Here is an 18,508-nt window from a genome sequence, read left to right on the forward strand (position 1 = left end):
TTTTGAATTCCCTCACAAACCCAGCATACGTGAGAAGGAGCCGTGAATTTTGCTCCCAAAGTGCCGTAGCCCAAGCGCGTGGTTCACCACGAAGCAAGTTAATGACATAAGCCACCTTACTGGCGACAGACGCGTACATTACGGGACGTTGTGCAAAGACGAGCGAACACTGCATAAGAAAGTCTGCGCACGTCTCCACACAACCCCCGTACGGCTCTGGGGGCTTATGTATGCTTCAGGGGAAGGTGGGGGGGGGTCATGAACGACCAGTAGAACGTCTATATTCTGCACCGGGTCGGCAGGAGGAGGAGCTGCAGCAGCGCCCTGAGCGCGCGCTTCCACCTGAGCAGTGAGAGCCTCCATCCTGCGATTGAGGATGACGTTTTGCTCGGTCACCTGATCCAACCGAGCAGTAAAGGTGGTGAGGATTTGCTGCAACTCACCAATCACGCCTCCTGCAGACGCCTGTGCACCCTGCTCTTCCATTGGCTGTCCAACAGATGGGTGACGCCCCTCGGGATCCATGACGTGGCCGAGATATCCTGTTGGGAAAGTGTCGTGACACGGACCCACAACAGGGGGCGTAAATGAACGGACAATGAAAGAGTCAAATATGAACACTTTTACTGTTGTGAATGAGCACAACCAAGTACAGCAGATTACAGAATGTCAGATAATAGTCAATCAACAAAGGGGACGTGTGGGCAGGCTCGAGGATAGAAGACGTCTGTCCTGAGAAGAACCGGAACCACACGATTTCCTCCGCCACCGAACCAGGAGAATACTGGAGCCGCCAAGTCCTGAATCCCCAGGTGGCCACCGTCTCCGAGCGTCGGATCTGGTACAGCTGGCGAGGAGCAGAAACAAACAGAGGTGGGTGTGTGTACACCCACTAACAACGCTGGTGGAGATCCCACCTCCACCTCCTATCCAGAAAACAGGTACGTGCAGCAGTTGAGAGTACTTGTCACAGAATAGCGTGGGGAGCGAAGACGTCAGCTCTCCACGTCTCTCACACTCAGCCTCCGGCTGCGAGCACTCACGGAACTGACTGCAAACACTGTGTAACAAACACTTGTCAGAAAAGACAAAAGCAACGGCTGAGAGTTTTACCTTTATTGGTAGATGATATCTCGGCAACGAGGTGGAGATGACGTCCGGTATTTATGGTGTGGACTGATGAAGTGTAGATGGGTGACAGCTGTCCTGAGATAATGAGTGACAGCTGTCACCCCGGCTGTGTCCATGGCGGTAGCGCCCTCTGGTGCCTGAAGCCTGCACTTCAGGCAGGGCGCCCTCTGGTGGTGGGCCAGCAGTACCTCCTCTTCTGGCGGCCCACACAACACCTAATACTACCAACAACAACACCGAGAGAAATCATGTATGCGGAAACAGGGCTCTGGGATATAGACCATATAATACAAAAAAACAAGGTCAACTTCCAAAAAAGGATAAATACAGTAGGATCAGACCTAATGAAAAGTATAATCAACAACAACAGTAAATGATGAAAAAGGGAAGTCAACAAGATTAGGGAACAACTGCAAATAACAGATCAAACAAGCAAAGGAGATATAAAAAGGAAAATAGGTGAACAGCTAATGAAGAATATCAAAGAACAAGGAGAGATCAAATCAAAGGTAAAACACTACATTGAAAACGTAAAAACGCTGGAAATAGGAAAAAGAAAACCCTACCTAGACAAACTAAACAGGATGGAAGCACACAGCATCATGATGGCAAGAACAAGAATGCTGGCAGTAAAATGCAAGTATAGGAATAAATATGCCAATGTATCCTGTAGGTTCTGCAATACTGAGGAGGAAACCCAAAAACATATACTAGAAGAATGCCAGCAAATCAATAGGCAAGAGTACCCGAAAGTAACAACTGGGGATATCTTTGAAGAGGATATAACCAAACTAAGAGAAACTGCGAAAGCTCTTACACGGATCGAGGAAAATCTAAAATACTAATGTGCTGCTCCCCCCTCAAAATGGTAGGGTAGCACCCAGCAGACCTGGGAACGCCCATGAGACGAGACGAGAGAGGGAAAAGATCTTGCAAGCAACTCAGCTCTTTCCCTACTGGTTACTGCCTCTGTACCAATATCTAATAGAATTGGCAATGAAAATTCCCGTCTTATATTACCCACCTTCCTGATCATTCCCCATACATCCTTAACCTTTATTCCTGACCCAGTGTTATTGCAGAAATCTCTCCAGTATTTCCTTTTAGCCTCTCTTATAATTCTTTTGGCTTTAGCTTGCCCTCTTTATATTCCATTAAATTATCAAATGAATTATTGACTTTAACACATTTAAGGGTTTTATTATTGTTTCTTACAGCCTCTCTGCACTCATCAGACCACCATGGCACCACTTTCCTCTTCCTGTGCCCAGATGTCTTACCTATTGTCTCTTCTGCTCTTTCATGTATTATCCTAACGATCAAATTATTCAGTTCCTCAATATCCTCACTCAGGTTAGATATGACTTCAATGAGCTTGCTACTAGCTTTAAAATTCTACAGCCCCCAGTTGGCCTCCCTCATCTTCCATCTTGGAACCCATTTGTCTTCTACACTGACATTTTGGTTCCTCACCTTTATCCAGACAGTGTAGTGATCAATACCCATCACATCAATGCTACTCACATCCCATGTGCAAGTACCTGCTAGTTGTTCTGAAACAAAAGTAAGATCCAATGCGGACTCTGCACCATGAGTTGCATCATACCTAGTGCCTCTTCCGTCATTCAGACACACTAAAACTCCAAAAACTCCTCAATGATATACCCATTTCCGTCCGTTCTAGCACTATCCCACAGGGTACTATGTGCATTAAAATCTCCACATAGTATAACTTGAAAATTCTCCACACCACATACATTATCCAACATTTCTCGAGTTAGTCTTTGACAAGGATTGTAAAAATTAATTATTCTGACTTTTGTTTTATGTACCCACACCTCCATTAAGACTACTTCAAGCGCTTCAGTACAGTTGGCAGCTCTATAATGATCCCCTGCAGGACAAACGTGACCACTCCACCACCTGCAGCTTGGGTTCTGTCTTTACACACTGCTGTGTAGCCATACATGTTAAAATCTAGAGAGGGTTTTAACCAAGACTCCTGAATGCAGATAATGTTAGGTTTATCTGTTGCCCCTGAATGTGTAGTTTAAGTTCTTGTCCATTAGGCAAGTAGGCTCCTGGCATTCCATTGTAAAATGTTTAACATCCTGTATCTTCCGCACACATTGTCTGAGTCTGATATCCCTGTTATAAGTGTTGCATTGATGAGCTCTACTGACACTTCTTCCATATCCAAGTACTTTTTCCGCTGCTTTTGCTATGATCTTAGTTCTCTCTGTTCGGCTACTTGTTTGGGCAGAACAGTTGATGACTTCCACCATAAATGCTACAAACTACCTCTTTTCCACTACAAGCGTATCTTTGGTAACATTGCAGCGATCACGTGTGTTCTGAACTGGGGGTCAAGTCACAAGTGCCGTCCCACTGCTATTATCAGATTTCACCTTTCTAAGTGCTTCCGCGTATGTCAACTTTTCTTTCACCTTTACATTCTGGACTTGAACCGCTCTTTTATGAACCTCACAGCCTCTGTAGGCAGGACTATGCTCTCCTACACATTTACAACATTTAATTTTCGCTCCTCTCTCATATTTCCCGTAGTCATGTTCTCCTTCGCACTTAGCACACCGGAGTTTGCACCTGCAGGCTGCTGCTATATGCCCAAACTGCTGGCATCTAAAGCATCTCACTGGGTGGGGGGATAAATTGCCTCACCACATAGCTGACATATCCAATTCTGATTTTGTCAGGTAGTGTATCTTCCTCTAGAGTCACCAGAACAGACAGGCTAGGCCTCTTAATGCCATCCCTTGTGAAGGGTAAACGTTTGACTTTAGTTACTCGCACTCCTCTGATACTGACCCTAATTTGCTCTTCAGTTATGTCAGTTGCCACTCCATATATCACACCCATAACCTTCCCTCTGTCTTCCCACATTTGTGGCTTAACCTCCTTCCAAAGCAATGATTTACATGTCATCAATCCATGCTGCTGATCCCTATCTCTACATATAACCAGTAAATTCCCATCTCGAAAAGTTTTAACATACAGTACAACACCTACAAGCTTGTAGATAGCGTTACTAACCTTCAAAGGATTAAGTGTGCAAGGAGATTGAAATTGCAAAATCACTTTAATCTTAGACAGTGTTTCCCCCCTCTCCTCTCTAGATCTTTTATTGCTTCTCCGCTTTACAGTCGTCCATAGTGCACTTTCCTCGCTATCGGCTTCTACTGGATAGTAGCACTGATCTGAATATAATACTGGATAGCTCATTGGCCCACACACTCCGTACAAACCGCTGAAGCAAATTGGCAGCCATCTTACCATTTGCAAGTTATGTGGACCACTCATAGACAGCTTATTAGAACGTCAACAATTTGGCGTAATAACTAAGCTGATTCTCATTTTCTTATTTTTGTTCTCCAGATAATGTAACCTTCATCCCTCCTAATCTATGTCTGCCATGATTAGCTGTTTCATTTATTTCCTTTCTTTGTTTTAGTACTTTGACACATTCTCACTTCTATTCTCAGTTACTCATATCTCACTGGGACAAATACATCAGTCTAAAAAATTATGATTCTTTTATCAAAGTTTATACAACTTTTTTATGATCATGAGCAAGCCTTTCTATCTATCTATCTATCTATCTATCTATCTATCTATCTACAATATCATGAACAAAAATGGACAGATAATAAAAGTCATGATGAATAATATAGCAGAAGTAGATTTTTTTATAGCTGCACTGAAAGAATAAAACACCACTTAACTAGCTACAGGAGAGGTGGTTTGCAATGTCAATATTTATTACGCATAGCTTTATGAGCTTCAGCCTAACATTAGTAATAAAGCTTATAGCAACAACACCTAAAGCTCCAAAACTATGCACAAGTAGACCTAATAAATGTCTTAAAATAGTTTGTCCAACACAAAACTCAACGTGTGGCTACACACAAGCCACGCCACCTATTATTATCATCATCATCATCATCATTATTATCTATACCTCTGCTGGAATAAGGGACTCTTCAAATTGAATAACGCTTCAAATTATTGTTCATTACCAGGGTTGGGAGGGTTACTTTAAAAATGTATTCCGATACAGTTACTAGTTACCTGTTGAAAAATGCAGTCAGTATCATAATGCAAGTACCATAATATTAAAGTAATGTAATTTACTTTCAATTACTTCTGGATTACTCCAATATCAAATATGCTAATACAGACAAAAGAAACTAAATAGAAATAGTCTTGACCACATAGTACACTTTATTAAGCAAAAATAAAAGTTTTACATGGCATGCTCTGTTTTACTTCACATTATGAATTAAGAGCACCACAATATTGTTTTAAACACACCCAGTGTTCACCTGCTAAAGTTTCAACAAAAAATGCCAAACAAATGAAGGATAATGAAAACTCAGGCGGTGTGCGGATGAATTTGTAATTAAAAGTGGCTTGCAGAACAATATAAAAAACAAAAAAAAAAGTCTGCTGGGAATCTATAAAACGACAGCTCCGGTGATGTTTCCGACCTATTTGTTGTGTGGGCCGCTGAAGAGGAGGTACTGCTGGCCCACCACCACCTGATGGCGCCCTGCTTGGAGTGCGGGCTTCAAGCACGAGAGGGCGCCGGAACCAGTGGGAGTGACAGCTGTCGCTCTTCACCAGCACCAGCTGTCACTCATTCAACCCATCACCATCACCATAAAGGCCGGACTGCAACTCCACCTCCTCGCCGAGAAATCATCTACCATACAGGTAATTTGCTGAATCTAAACCGAACAATAGTCTGATCTCTTTTGCAGCCATTTTCCTGTGACGGATTCCTTGTCTGCTGTGTTGGCGTTTGGTGTGGACTGCGACGGCTTCGCCTCCCACCCCACCCAGATAAGTGGTTGTCTCAGGAGCTGTCCGAGTGTGTTATTGGAGGTGGAGGTTCTCCCTCCTAACTGAACACAGACTGTGGGATTACTGAGTGTGCGTACTCACACTCATCAAACTGTTTCTGTTCTCTGCCAGCAGTACCGGGTCTGACTGCTGAAGACAGGGGCCACCTGGGGCGCAGGGCTTGGCGGCTCCGGTGTTCTTCAGATCCGTTGGTGGTGGAAGCTGTGTGGGTTCCGGCTCTTCTATCACCAGACGTCTTCTATCTTCGAGCCTGCCACACGCCACCTTGTGTATGATTGACATTCCGCAATATTGTTATTGTCTGTACTTCGTTGTGCGCTTCACAACATTAAATTGTTACTTTTTGGCTTATCCATTGTCCGTTCATTTACGCCCCCTGTTGTGGGTCCGTGTCACGACACCTTCCCAACAGGATTTCTCGGCCAGCGTCATGGATCCCGAGGGGCGTCAACCATCGCTTGAACAGCCAATGGAAGAGCGAGGTGCACAGGCGCCAGCAGGAGGCGTGTTAGGTGAGCTGCAGCACATCTTAACTGCCTTTACTGCTCGGTTGGACTTAGTTACCGAGCAGAACATTGTTCTCAATCGAAGGATGGAGGCTCTCACCGCCCAGGTGGAAGCACATGCTCAGGGCACTGCTGCAGCACCTCCTCCTGCTGACCGAATGCCAGAGACAGACATTCCACTGGTCGTTCAACGAACCCCCCCACCTTCCCCTGAAGCATACATAAGCCCTCCGGAGCCATACGGAGGCTGTGTGGAGACGTGCGCGGACTTCTTGATGCAGTGCTCACTCGTCTTTTCACAGCGTCCCGTCATGTACGCGTCAGACGCTAGCCGGGTGGCTTACGTTATAAATTTGCTTCGAGGAGAGGCATGCGCCTGGGCTACGGCGCTCTGGGGAGCAGAATTCATGGCTCCTAACGATTTACACTGCGTTTGTGAGGGAGTTCCGACAGGTGTTCGACCACCCTCATAGAGGCGAGACCGCTTCAAGCGTGCTGCTGTCGATAAGACAGGGGTGTCATAGCGCAGCGAAGTATGCAGTCGACTTCCGCATCGCGGCAGCGCGAGCCGGCTGGAATGCTGTTGCGCTCCGCGCCGCCTTTGTAAACGGACTGTCTCTGGTCCTTAAGGAGCACCTGGTGGCGAAGGACGAGCCGCGGGATTTAGATGGGCTTATCGACCTGGTTATACGGTTAGACAACCTATTAACAGAACACAGACGGGAGCGAGACGAAGGGCGTGGTCAGGCACAAGCCGTCCCTCTTCCTCCCGGGTCCGAAAGGGAGCCGACTTCCCCACGCTCCACAGCCAGGGCTCTCCACGTGATGACAGCTCCCCCTGCTGACGTTGCTATGGAAACGAGCAGGGCCAAAAAGCGATCAGATCAGAGACAAAGGAGGCTGATCCGTGGAGAGTGTTTTCTCTGCAGCTCAACCGAGCACATACAGAGAGAGTGCCCCAAGCAGCACTCGTCCTTAGAGACTGGGCTAAGGGTGGGTCACAATACCCACGCGGGGAAACCCCGAAGATCTGCACGTATCCCAGTCACGATCCTGAGTAGGGATCTAACCCTTCACGCCCCAGCACTGGTGAACACGGGATCGGAGGGGAATCTGCTGGACAGCAGATGGGCAAAGGAGGTTGGGCTCCCTCTAGTGGCCTTACCGTCACCATTGTCGGTGCGGGCACTAGATGGCACCCTTCTTCCACTAATCACACACCAGACACAGCCCGTGACTTTGGTTGTTTCTGGGAATCACAGGGAGGAGATTGTGTTTTATGTAACACCTTCTACCTCCTGAGTGATTTTGGGTTTTCCATGGGTGTTAAAACACAATCCCCGGATTGATTGGCCGTCTGGGGTTGTGGTTCAGTGGAGCGAAACCTGCCAACGGGAGTGTTTAGGATCCTCGGTTCCACCCGGTGTGACAGCTAAGGAGGAGGTTTTAGTCCCCCCAATCTGGCGGCGGTGCCAGCCGAGTACCATGACCTTGCTGACGTCTTCAGTAAGGATCTGGCACTCACGCTGCCCCCACACTGTCCATATAATTGTGCCATTGATTTGATACCGGGCGCTGAGTACCCATCCAGCAGGCTGTACAACCTCTCATGTACGGAACGTGAATCAATAGAGACCTACATCCGGGACTCGTTAGCTGCCGGGTTGATCCGGAACTCCTCCTCCCCGATGGGTGCTGGTTTCTTTTTTGTGGGCAAGAAGGACGGCGGACTCCGTCCATGCATTGATTACAGAGGGCTGAACGAGATCACGGTCCGCAACCGATACCCGTTACCTCTGTTGGATTCAGTGTTTACGCCCTTGCATGGAGCCCAAATTTTTACAAAATTGGATCTTAGGAATGCTTATCACCTGGTTCGGATCCGGGAGGGACACGAGTGGAAGACGGCATTTAACACCCTGTTAGGTCACTTTGAGTACCTGGTCATGCCGTTCGGCCTCACCAATGCGCCCGCGACGTTCCAAGCGTTGGTTAATGACGTCTTGCGGGACTTCCTGCATTGGTTTGTCTTCGTATATCTAGACGATATACTCATCTTTTCTCCGGATCCTGAGACCCATGTCAAGCATGTACGTCAGGTCCTACAGCGGTTGTTGGAGAACCGGCTATTTGTGAAGGGCGAGAAGTGCGAGTTTCACCGCTCTTCTTTGTCCTTCCTGGGGTTCATAATCTCCTCCAACTCTGTCGCCCCTGATCCGGCCAAGGTTGCGGCGGTGAGAGATTGGCCCCAACCAACAAACCGTAGGAAACTGCAACAGTTCCTCGGCTTTGCGAATTTCTACAGGAGGACCATTAAGGGCTACAGTCAGGTAGTTAGCCTGACAGCCCTGACCTCCACTAAGGTCCCCTTCACCTGGTCGGATCGGTGCGAAGCCGCGTTTAGGGAGTTGACGCGCCGGTTTTCGTCTGCACCAGTTCTGGTGCAGCCTGATCCTACTCACCAGTTCACAGTGGAGGTGGATGCCTCTGACTCAGGGATAGGAGCCGTGCTGTCCCAGAGTGGGGAGTCCGATAAGGCACTCCACCCTTGTGCCTATTTTTCCCGCAGGTTGACCCCGGCTGAGAGGAATTATGACGTCGGCAATCGGGAACTCCTTGCGCTGAAGGAGGCTCTTGAAGAGTGGAGACACCTGTTGGAGGGAGCGACGGTGCCCTTCACGGTTTTCACGGACCATCGGAACCTGGAGTACATCCGGACCGCCAGGCGGCTGAACCCCAGGCAAGCCCGCTGGTCACTGTTCTTCGGGCGCTTTGACTTCCAGATTACATACCGCCCCGGGACCAAGAACCAACGGTCGGATGCCCTGTCCCGGGTGCATGAAGAGGAGGCCAAGGCCGAGTTGTCAGACCCCATAGAGACCATCCTCCCCGAGTCCACTGTCGTGGCCACTCTCACCTGGGACGTGGAGAAGACCGTCCGGGAGGCCCTGACACGGAACCCGGACCCGGGGACCGGCCCGAAGGACAAACTGTACGTCCCACCAGAGGCCAGAGCTGCGGTTTTGGACTTCTGTCATGGTTCCAAGCTCTCCTGTCATCCCGGGGTGCGCAGAACCATGGCAGTGGTCCAGCAGCGCTTCTGGTGGGCGTCCATGGAGGCCGACGTCCGGGACTACGTCCAGGCCTGTACCACCTGTGCCAAGGGCAAGGCTGACCATAAGAGGACTTCAGGACTCCTCCAGCCCCTACCGGTACCTCACCGCCCCTGGTCCCACATCGGCCTGGACTTTGTCACGGGCCTCCCGCCGTCCCAGGGCAACACCACCATCCTCATGATAGTGGACCGGTTCTCCAAGGCGGCCTACTTCGTGGCCCTCCCGAAGCTCCCAACGGCCCAGGAGACAGCAGACCTCCTGGTCCACCATGTCGTGCATCTGCATGGGATACCAGCGGACATCGTCTCAGACCATGGCCCTCAGTTCTCCTCTCAGGCCTGGAGGAGTTTCTGCAGGGAACTGGGGGCCACCGTGAGTCTCTCGTCCGGGTATCACCCTCAGACAAACGGACAGGCAGAGCGGGCCAACCAGGAGCTTGAGCAGGCCCTCCGTTGCGTTACCTCCGCGCACCCGACAGCCTGGAGCACCCATCTGGCCTGGATCGAGTACGCCCACAACAGCCAAGTGTCGTCAGCCACCGGCCTCTCCCCATTTGAGGTGTGTTTGGGGTACCAGCCCCCATTGTTTTCACTTGTGGAGGGAGAGGTCGGTGTGCCCTCGGTCCAGGCCCACCTCAGGAGGTGCCGCCGGCTGTGGCGGACCGCCCGTTCTGCCCTGTTGAAGGCCCGGACGAGGGCCAAGGCCCATGCAGACCGCCGGCGTTCCTCGGCCCCTGCATACCAGCCCGGGCAGGAGGTGTGGCTTTCAACCAAGGACATACCACTCCAGGTCGAGTCTCAGAAACTGAAGGACCGCTTCATCAGACCATTTACAATCCTCAAAGTCCTCAGTCCTGCCGCGGTGAAGCTGAAGCTGCCGGCTTCACTGCGGATCCATCCTGTTTTCCATGTGTCGCGCATCAAACCTCACCATATTTCACCCCTCTGTACCCCCGGACCGGCGCCGCCTCCTGCCCGGATCATCGACGGGGAGCCAGCTTGGACCGTGCGCCGGCTCCTGGACGTCCGTCGGAAGGGCCGGGGGTTCCAGTATTTGGTGGACTGGGAGGGGTATGGACCCGAAGAACGCTCCTGGGTGAAGAGGAGCTTCATCCTGGACCCGGCCCTCCTGGCCGACTTCTACCGGCAGCACCCGGACAAGCCTGGTCGGGCGCCAGGAGGCGCCCGTTGAGGGGGGGGTCCTGTTGTGTGGGCCGCTGAAGAGGAGGTACTGCTGGCCCACCACCACCAGATGGCGCCCTGCTTGGAGTGCGGGCTTCAAGCACGAGAGGGCGCCGGAACCACTGGGAGTGACAGCTGTCGCTCTTCATCAGCACCAGCTGTCACTCATTCAACCCATCACCATCACCATAAAGGCCGGACTGCAACTCCACCTCCTCGCCGAGAAATCATCTACCATACAGGTAATTCTCTGCTGAATCTAAACCGAACAATAGTCTGATCTCTTTTGCAGCCGTTTTCCTGTGACGGATTCCTTGTCTGCTGTGATGGCATTTGGTGTGGACTGCGACGGCTTCGCCTCCCACCCCACCCAGATAAGTGGTTGTCTCAGGAGCTGTCCGAGTGTGTTATTGGAGGTGGAGGTTCTCCCTCCTAACTGAACACAGACTGTGGGATTACTGAGTGTGCGTACTCACACTCATCAAACTGTTTCTGTTCTCTGCCAGCAGTACCGGGTCTGACTGCTGAAGACAGGGGCCACCTGGGGCGCAGGGCTTGGCGGCTCCGGTGTTCTTCAGATCCGTTGGTGGTGGAAGCTGTGTGGGTTCCGGCTCTTCTATCACCAGACGTCTTCTATCTTCGAGCCTGCCACACGCCACCTTGTGTATGATTGACATTCCGCAATATTGTTATTGTCTGTACTTCGTTGTGCGCTTCACAACATTAAATTGTTACTTTTTGGCTTATCCATTGTCCGTTCATTAACGCCCCCTGTTGTGGGTCCGTGTCACGACACCTTCCCAACACTATTGACTTGGTCACCCATCTGGGAACTCTGCCTGTGAGGTCTTAGCTTTGAAAGAAGCTCAGCTGATGCACAGGCATCAACATTAACGCTTGTCCGATTGTCCGGGACAAGTGTAAAATGTGATCGGACAAGCAATATGCTCTAAATTGTTCTCCGACCGGACAAGTGGCATCTTTTTTTTTTTTTTTTTTTTTTTTGGTATAAAACGTTCACATTCTTTATTTTCATCGCTCAGAACCAAAATACCTGACTGCTGCCTTTTTGTTTTTTATTTACATCACGTCTTGTCTCGCACCTCAAGAGAAAGCGTCTTCGGATTTTCCCACCGCTCTCTACGCAGCAGACAATCGGAAAACATGATAACAATGTGTGCGCGAGACCACTGTATGGAGTGTGTGTTCGTAGTAGAGGCTGACATTTTAACTTTTCTAGTTATCAGTGATTGGGACGGTACGGGAATAAAAATTAACGGGAGCAGATGGGAGCGAGAACCAAGGTTTTAGGCAATGAGCCATCCTGCCTGACTCATTTGAGCAGTCAATTTTCAAAAAGATGCCAAAAAAATAGTGAGCGGTTTTGCTTAAAGCCGCCTAAAATTAAGACTGGGTCCGATCGCTGCAGCCGTGTGCGTGCGTGTGTGTGTGTGTGTGTGTGTGTGTGGGTGTGTGTGTGTGTGTGTGTGTGTGTGTGTGTGTGTGTGTGTGTGGGCTGGCTGCGAGGAGGGAGAGGAGAGGGGGACAGGGCCGGGGAGGGGCACACTGAGCACAGTGAAAAACAACACAAACTAAACTGTGGCGCTGCCTTTATTTCTCCCTGTACTGTTCTGACGGTACGTCCTGTTCACACCGTGTGCACGTGTCGGTGACAGTTATACTGAAATTATGAGATGAAATAAATTGGTCAAAATTCCTTAAAAAGAGAATATATGAATGGACAGAATAAAAATCACACACACGTGTGATTAAAAAAAATGATGTGGAGAAACTCTGCAGTGATGTTCAGAAGCAGAAATCACATAAAGTATTGTAGCTGAGAACTCTGAACTTTAACAGGCTGTTATTTTACAATGATATTTATTTTAGATGACTTAATGTAGTTGTTTAATGTTCAAGCACAAAACGTGACTGAGGAGGAGAAAAAAGAGGAAATGAACTCTAGTCAGAATAAAAATACAAGCTGCTGATTTTTATTTTTCAAAATTATTAGGCTGCAGTTCTGAGTTTCATTTATTTCAAAGTAAGTTACCACTTATTATTTTCAAAAATCACAAGTCAAATCAGTTTGCATTGTTCAGTTTTTCATGCACGTTTGTGTATTTTTTCCTTCTTTATAAGAGTTTGGTTTTTGTGTTTGTTCCACTAAAAAGTTTTTTAAAAACAATAAAATGTTAACACTTTTCCTTATAGCAGTTCTTTAATTTCAGAAATGGAACAGAAACAACCACAAATAACAAAAGTAGGAACTGTATGTAAAATGAAGATAAAATAAAAATGTTGTTATATTCCCAGTTTCTCTACTCACACCCACAGAAGCCAAACATTCTTCCAAAGTTGTGTCTTGGTGGCTTCCCTCACTCGTCTTCTTCCTGCATGGACATTTAGTTTTTGAGAACTGCCTACCTGACACAGATTTACCGTAAAGTACCACACTGTTTGTATTTCTGAGTGATTGATGTAAATAAAGTCTAATAAATATTCAGTGAGTTGGAAATGTATTTATCCTCTGACATTCCCAAGAAAAATGGCTGTAAATATTATTAACTAATTCTTCCATGAACAATAAACTACACTGTCCCAACCTTTTTTTCTTGGAAAATGCTGCAGGCCTCAAATGTAGGAATGGATATATATTTACAAAAATAAATAAATAAAATAAAATAAAAATAAAGCTGACCTCACAAAACATGAAATATGTTGGTTTCATACAGTCTGCAATTACAGAAATAGAAGACAAAGTAAATGTCAGGGTCATTACGTGTCCATCACCACCACATTTTGAAAAACTATAAGACCACAGGCCATGCATTATTTAAGTTTTGTCTCTTTTAGTGAAGTTTGTTTGTTTGTTTGTTTTTATTTGGATTAAGGCAATAAGTGCCTCACTGTATTATCACAGATGAACTGTTTCTGTTGCCACATCTTCTGAAATAAAACTGCAGAACACTAAAGCCTAAAAACTAAAAGAAGGAAAAAATGGAAGAGGTACAGGAGCGGGAGTCGCCGGTCTGCTCTGTGTCAGCCTGATCCCGTCAGATCTCAGAAGCTAAGCAGAGCAGGATCTGGTTAGTACTTGGATGGGGGACCTCTTTGGAACACCAGCGGCTGTGTGTGTTTCTCCAGGTAAAACTGGAGTTGCGTCAGGAAGGGCATCCAGCGTAAAACCTGTGCCAAATACCACTGCGGATCTGGCTGTATCCACTGTGGCGACCCTGAACAAAACCGGCAGCAGCCGAATGAACAACAACAACAGGAGCGGGAGTCATTCTGAATGGGAGCAGGATGGGAGTGGGAGTCATTTTACCAGGAGTGGGATGGGACAGGAATTTTTTTTACTCGGTTCCGGGATTGGGATGGGACAGGAATTTTTCTGTGGGAGTGGGATGGGACAGGAGTGAAAATCTACTCCTGTGTCACCCTCTAGTTCATAGCATCTTCTTGCGAGATGCTGTGGCAGGAAACATTAGATAACGAACATCACATCGATTAACACGCCTTTTGAAGAATATATTGAACAGAATGTCTTCTAAAACCTCCGAAACTGGGCCAGATACCAGGGAAAACACCAGTCAAACGCAATGCATCAACCCCTGCAAGTGTAGACGCTTCAAAGAAGGTATGAAGAGAAAGGAAGAGAGAGGACGTTTGTGAATAGCTGGACACAGGATTATCTATGGCTGGGGCACAAGGAAGAGGACAACACAATATACTGCCATGTCTGTCGGGATTTCCATTCAATTACGGACCAGTAAGTCATTTTTAAATATTGAAATAAAAGAATTTGATTTGCTTTATAAAATACATATTGGCAAATGATCATGCATTGAACAGTGATGAATTCAGAAAACACACAGGAGAGAAGCAGATGTATATTGGCATTTACCAATTATTTAGATTTTTTCCCCAATTATGAACAATCGCAGGAGAGAAACATTATGAGCTATGTCTTGCTTAATGGATTAAAAGGCTAGAGGCTATGCATGCAATATGTAATGAAATTTATTTTTTGGAAATTGAATTTTACCACCCACACAGCAGAGTGACAGTATTAACTTTTTCATGAAGTGATATGTCACAGCAAAGTAGATGTGATCAATATTTAATCTGAATCTCAGTCCCAGAAAATGTTGAAATGTAATGATTTTTCTATTTCAGCTGCAATTCTTATGTTGGAATATTAAAGTTAAAGTACTTACAAACAAAAGAAGTATGACAGGTTTTTATTAAGTGACAAGTCAGAGCAAAGTACATGTGATAAATATTTAATTTGAATCTCAGTCATGGGTTGTCCGGACAACCAGCTTTTCCTGTAGGACAAGTAAACTGCCAGGATTACTTGTCCTATGGACAAGTACACTAAAAATGCCTGATGCAGATGACCAATGACCACAAACAGCTGACAAAGCGCACTTTTTTTTTTTTTTGTGACCTGGAAGTTGAAAATCACATGATGTTGAAAATACATTATGTCACACTATATGTTACGTGACATTTATAAATGTTTTTCACTGTTACTAATTATGTAAAAAAAAAAGTGTTAGAAGTATAAAAGTTATTGGAACTAAACGGCTGATGGTTTTTGAAGTTAGCTGAAAAGCTAATCCACTAACAAGAAAGTTAGCTTTGCTAATTAGCATTTAGCAGATTAGCGGAACTGTGCCCACCACTGATGATAACCCAGTCACGTCCACCACTAATATTATTTACATTGGAGCAGCTGTGGAACACTGGTGAAAAATTAAACATGTAGTTTAATGTGAGATCTGAGCCGGCTTATATGTTAAACAATTTAACAGTCACTTTGGAAGAATTATTGATCAATGTTCACTCACTCATCTTCAACTGCTCTGTCGCAGGGTCACATATAGACAGACAAACACATTCACATTCACACCAACATGCACACGCACACCCACGGACAATTTAAAGTTTTCAATCCACCTAAACCTGCATGTCTTTGGATGTGGGAGGAAGCCAGAGTCCAAACACGAGGAGAACATGTACACTCCACACAGAAAGGCCACAGGGGGGGAATCGATCCCATGACCTTCTTGTGTGAGGCAACAGTGTTAGCCACTAAACCACGTTGCTTCCCTGTTGTTCAATATCATTTATAAAAATGCAAAATTTGGATCAGTGAAAAAATACATGACCGACTGGTACATGACATCAAAATAATAATTTACTAAGAGCCCATATCAGGAGTGTTAAATAATTGGGCTTTCTAAACTTTTGCACATTGGATTGGAGAAGATTTTTCAAGTGATTGACTTTTTGAAGTCACTGATGGACAAACCTGAACAGGTGATCTGATGGCTGGAGGAAGAAAAAGCTGAAATTGTCTCACATTCCCTCAGTGCAGATCCAGACTCAATACACTCAGATCCGATCCTCCACACAGGTCTGTGTGAGGAAACATCTCTCCTTTTTGTATAAACAGCAGAGCCACAGTCCAGATCTCGATACACCACATCTGCTGTCTTCAGGATCCAGCTGCCATCATTCACCACTGGTCTCCATTCTTCCTGGACTTTAACCTCCACTATAGCAGCACATCGACTGGCTCCTCCCACCAACCTGACAGGCTCTGAACACAGAGAAATACTTAGTAAAGGAAATAAAGTGAGTTTCATGAGAAGCCAAATCAAAGCTGCAGCTGCTCTTCTACCTGAGCAGGTGAGTCCAACAGCTTTACCAGGTGAGCAGGAGTTTCTGTCTGACCCTGAGCTTCCACAGGCCAAAAGACCAGACTCATTTCCTCCACAATGGAACTCTTTGGTCCAATTTGAAGCTTCAACTTCTCCATATAACGCCCCCTGGAGGACTGAAGGAGGCCCAGCTCCCTGCAGACCACCTGTGCATCTTTCTGGTCAAAGTCATCTTCACACACTGAGGACCAGGACTGGTTCAACTTCACCTCCAGTCTGCCTGAACACAGACTGGACCCATGAACCAGTCTGACAGATTCTGGACACACAGACACACAGAATCAGTCTGATATAAATCACATGTTTATGTAGTTTTACTCTGATAAGTTTCCACTGAGTGTTTTCATTTTTTTTTAAACAGCTTGGTGTTGAAGTGGAACACAGAAAGATTTTCTGACATTAAGACAAGAAATTACGTCTCCATTTTATGAGAAGGCTCATGGGAGACTCCAGCCTCGATCTGATCCATTTTCATGAAACAAAAAATTTATCTCTCCAAGTCCGCCATCAGCTGTGACCAGTGATGCAGCTCACATAAACTGGACTGGGCCCAATTTCTCAAATCATAGTCACAGTATAAAAACCATGAATGTTTATGAGTGCATTGGTCAGAATATTTACATGAGTTGAAAGATGGAACATACCATTCAATTCAACTCATTAAATGGATTGTTCCATCATTCAATGAATGTAAATATTCTTTGCATTGCACAAATGGAAACCATTCATTATTTCTTTTATATGACACCTCAGTAGATCTCACTCACTCACCTTCAACCGCTTACTACAATTAAGGGTTGGGGGGTGGAGCCTGTTCCAGGAGCCATAGGGCATCAGGTGGGGTACCCCCTAGATAACACATTTTTTATTATCTTTTATTTGCCGCTTCTCTCTTGTGAATATCTGCCTCTTGACCTCACCCGCATTAGCACTGGGCTTGAAAATCATTTCATTTTCCAAAATATTACAAACACGTCTCAGTATATGAAGTACATTTCAGCATCAAATTCAGAAAAACTGAACATTTTTGTCCACATAAATTACAATTCGACATTTAGACATTCCTATTACCAAAAACAAATTCATCATGTAATGGCACCTTTATAGCAATATGAGTGGAGTCAGTAGCTCTAATTACATTAGGGAAACCGGTGTCGCAGACCGAATGGTCCGCCCCTAAAAATTGGTCCGCCTTTTGCATCTGCGCATGCGTCATTTTGGACCACAGCAGCACGTCTGAGATGGAGTCTCTTCACCCAAAGCAATCAAATGGATTAATGGGATTATTAACCATCAAATGATAAAGGTAAACCCTCTTAAGTCATTCTAAAGTCAGTTTTAAGCAGAAACAACAAAATTCTATGATGCTTTGAAATGACCAACGCGCACTGAATGCATCAGCTAACAGCTCATTTCGCCGCTGCTCTCTGATCGCTTCCGCCTCCTTTTATGATGAAATAATGCTGAATTTATGGAATTTGTGGAAATGATTGTTGTACAAAAGCTTCAGATATCTGTCGCTGAAACAGATGACTAGAGTACCAGTTTGAAGCAGAAAGGAGGTGATAATCCATGAACCGCATCATCAGGGGGATCGATTTTTAGGGGGACCGTTCGGTTGGCGACACCAGCTCTCGCTGCAAATTGCACTTTAATGTTGGAATGTGATGTATCTGGAGGACATTGGGATGATGCAGTTCCACACAGCTGACATGGCTTGGGTCAAGGTTGACAGGCTTGCCCCTGTTGCCAGGAAGCCCAGTGTGGTCAGAACCTATGGGCACAGACAAACCCTGGCTCCTTACTGTATTGTGCTCTGGGCAGGATGAAGTTGTGCGCGTGGCCTTGGTAATCGAAATCAGCTTATGAGCAAGTCGTCATTTACAAGTAAATCCTCAGGTTCCCTGAATACACACTCACCTCAGATTGCACCATTTGCAAGGTCTTCTAACAGTGCTAAT

The 18,508-nt window shown here is 46.4% G+C and overlaps 2 long non-coding RNA genes across 2 annotated transcripts in view; one reads left to right on the forward strand and one right to left on the reverse strand.

Annotated features, from left to right (window-relative positions):
- The window catches only part of LOC117521403, an 84,663-nt gene extending 68,052 nt beyond the window's left edge, over positions 1–16,611 (reverse strand). The window contains exons 1-2 of the long non-coding RNA XR_004563930.1: positions 16,508–16,611; positions 16,136–16,426 (exon numbers count right to left, since the gene is read on the reverse strand). This is a non-coding gene — a long non-coding RNA (uncharacterized LOC117521403). The remainder of the gene's footprint in view (positions 1–16,135; positions 16,427–16,507) is intronic.
- LOC117521404 lies at positions 33–16,757 on the forward strand. The gene is made up of 3 exons (XR_004563931.1): positions 33–42; positions 16,285–16,289; positions 16,673–16,757. It is a non-coding gene; the product is annotated as an uncharacterized LOC117521404 (long non-coding RNA).
- The last annotated feature ends 1,751 nt before the right edge of the window (positions 16,758–18,508 follow it).

The sequence above is a fragment of the Thalassophryne amazonica genome, chromosome 12, assembly GCF_902500255.1.
Source record: "Thalassophryne amazonica chromosome 12, fThaAma1.1, whole genome shotgun sequence".
NCBI classification, from domain to species: Eukaryota; Metazoa; Chordata; class Actinopteri; order Batrachoidiformes; family Batrachoididae; genus Thalassophryne; species Thalassophryne amazonica.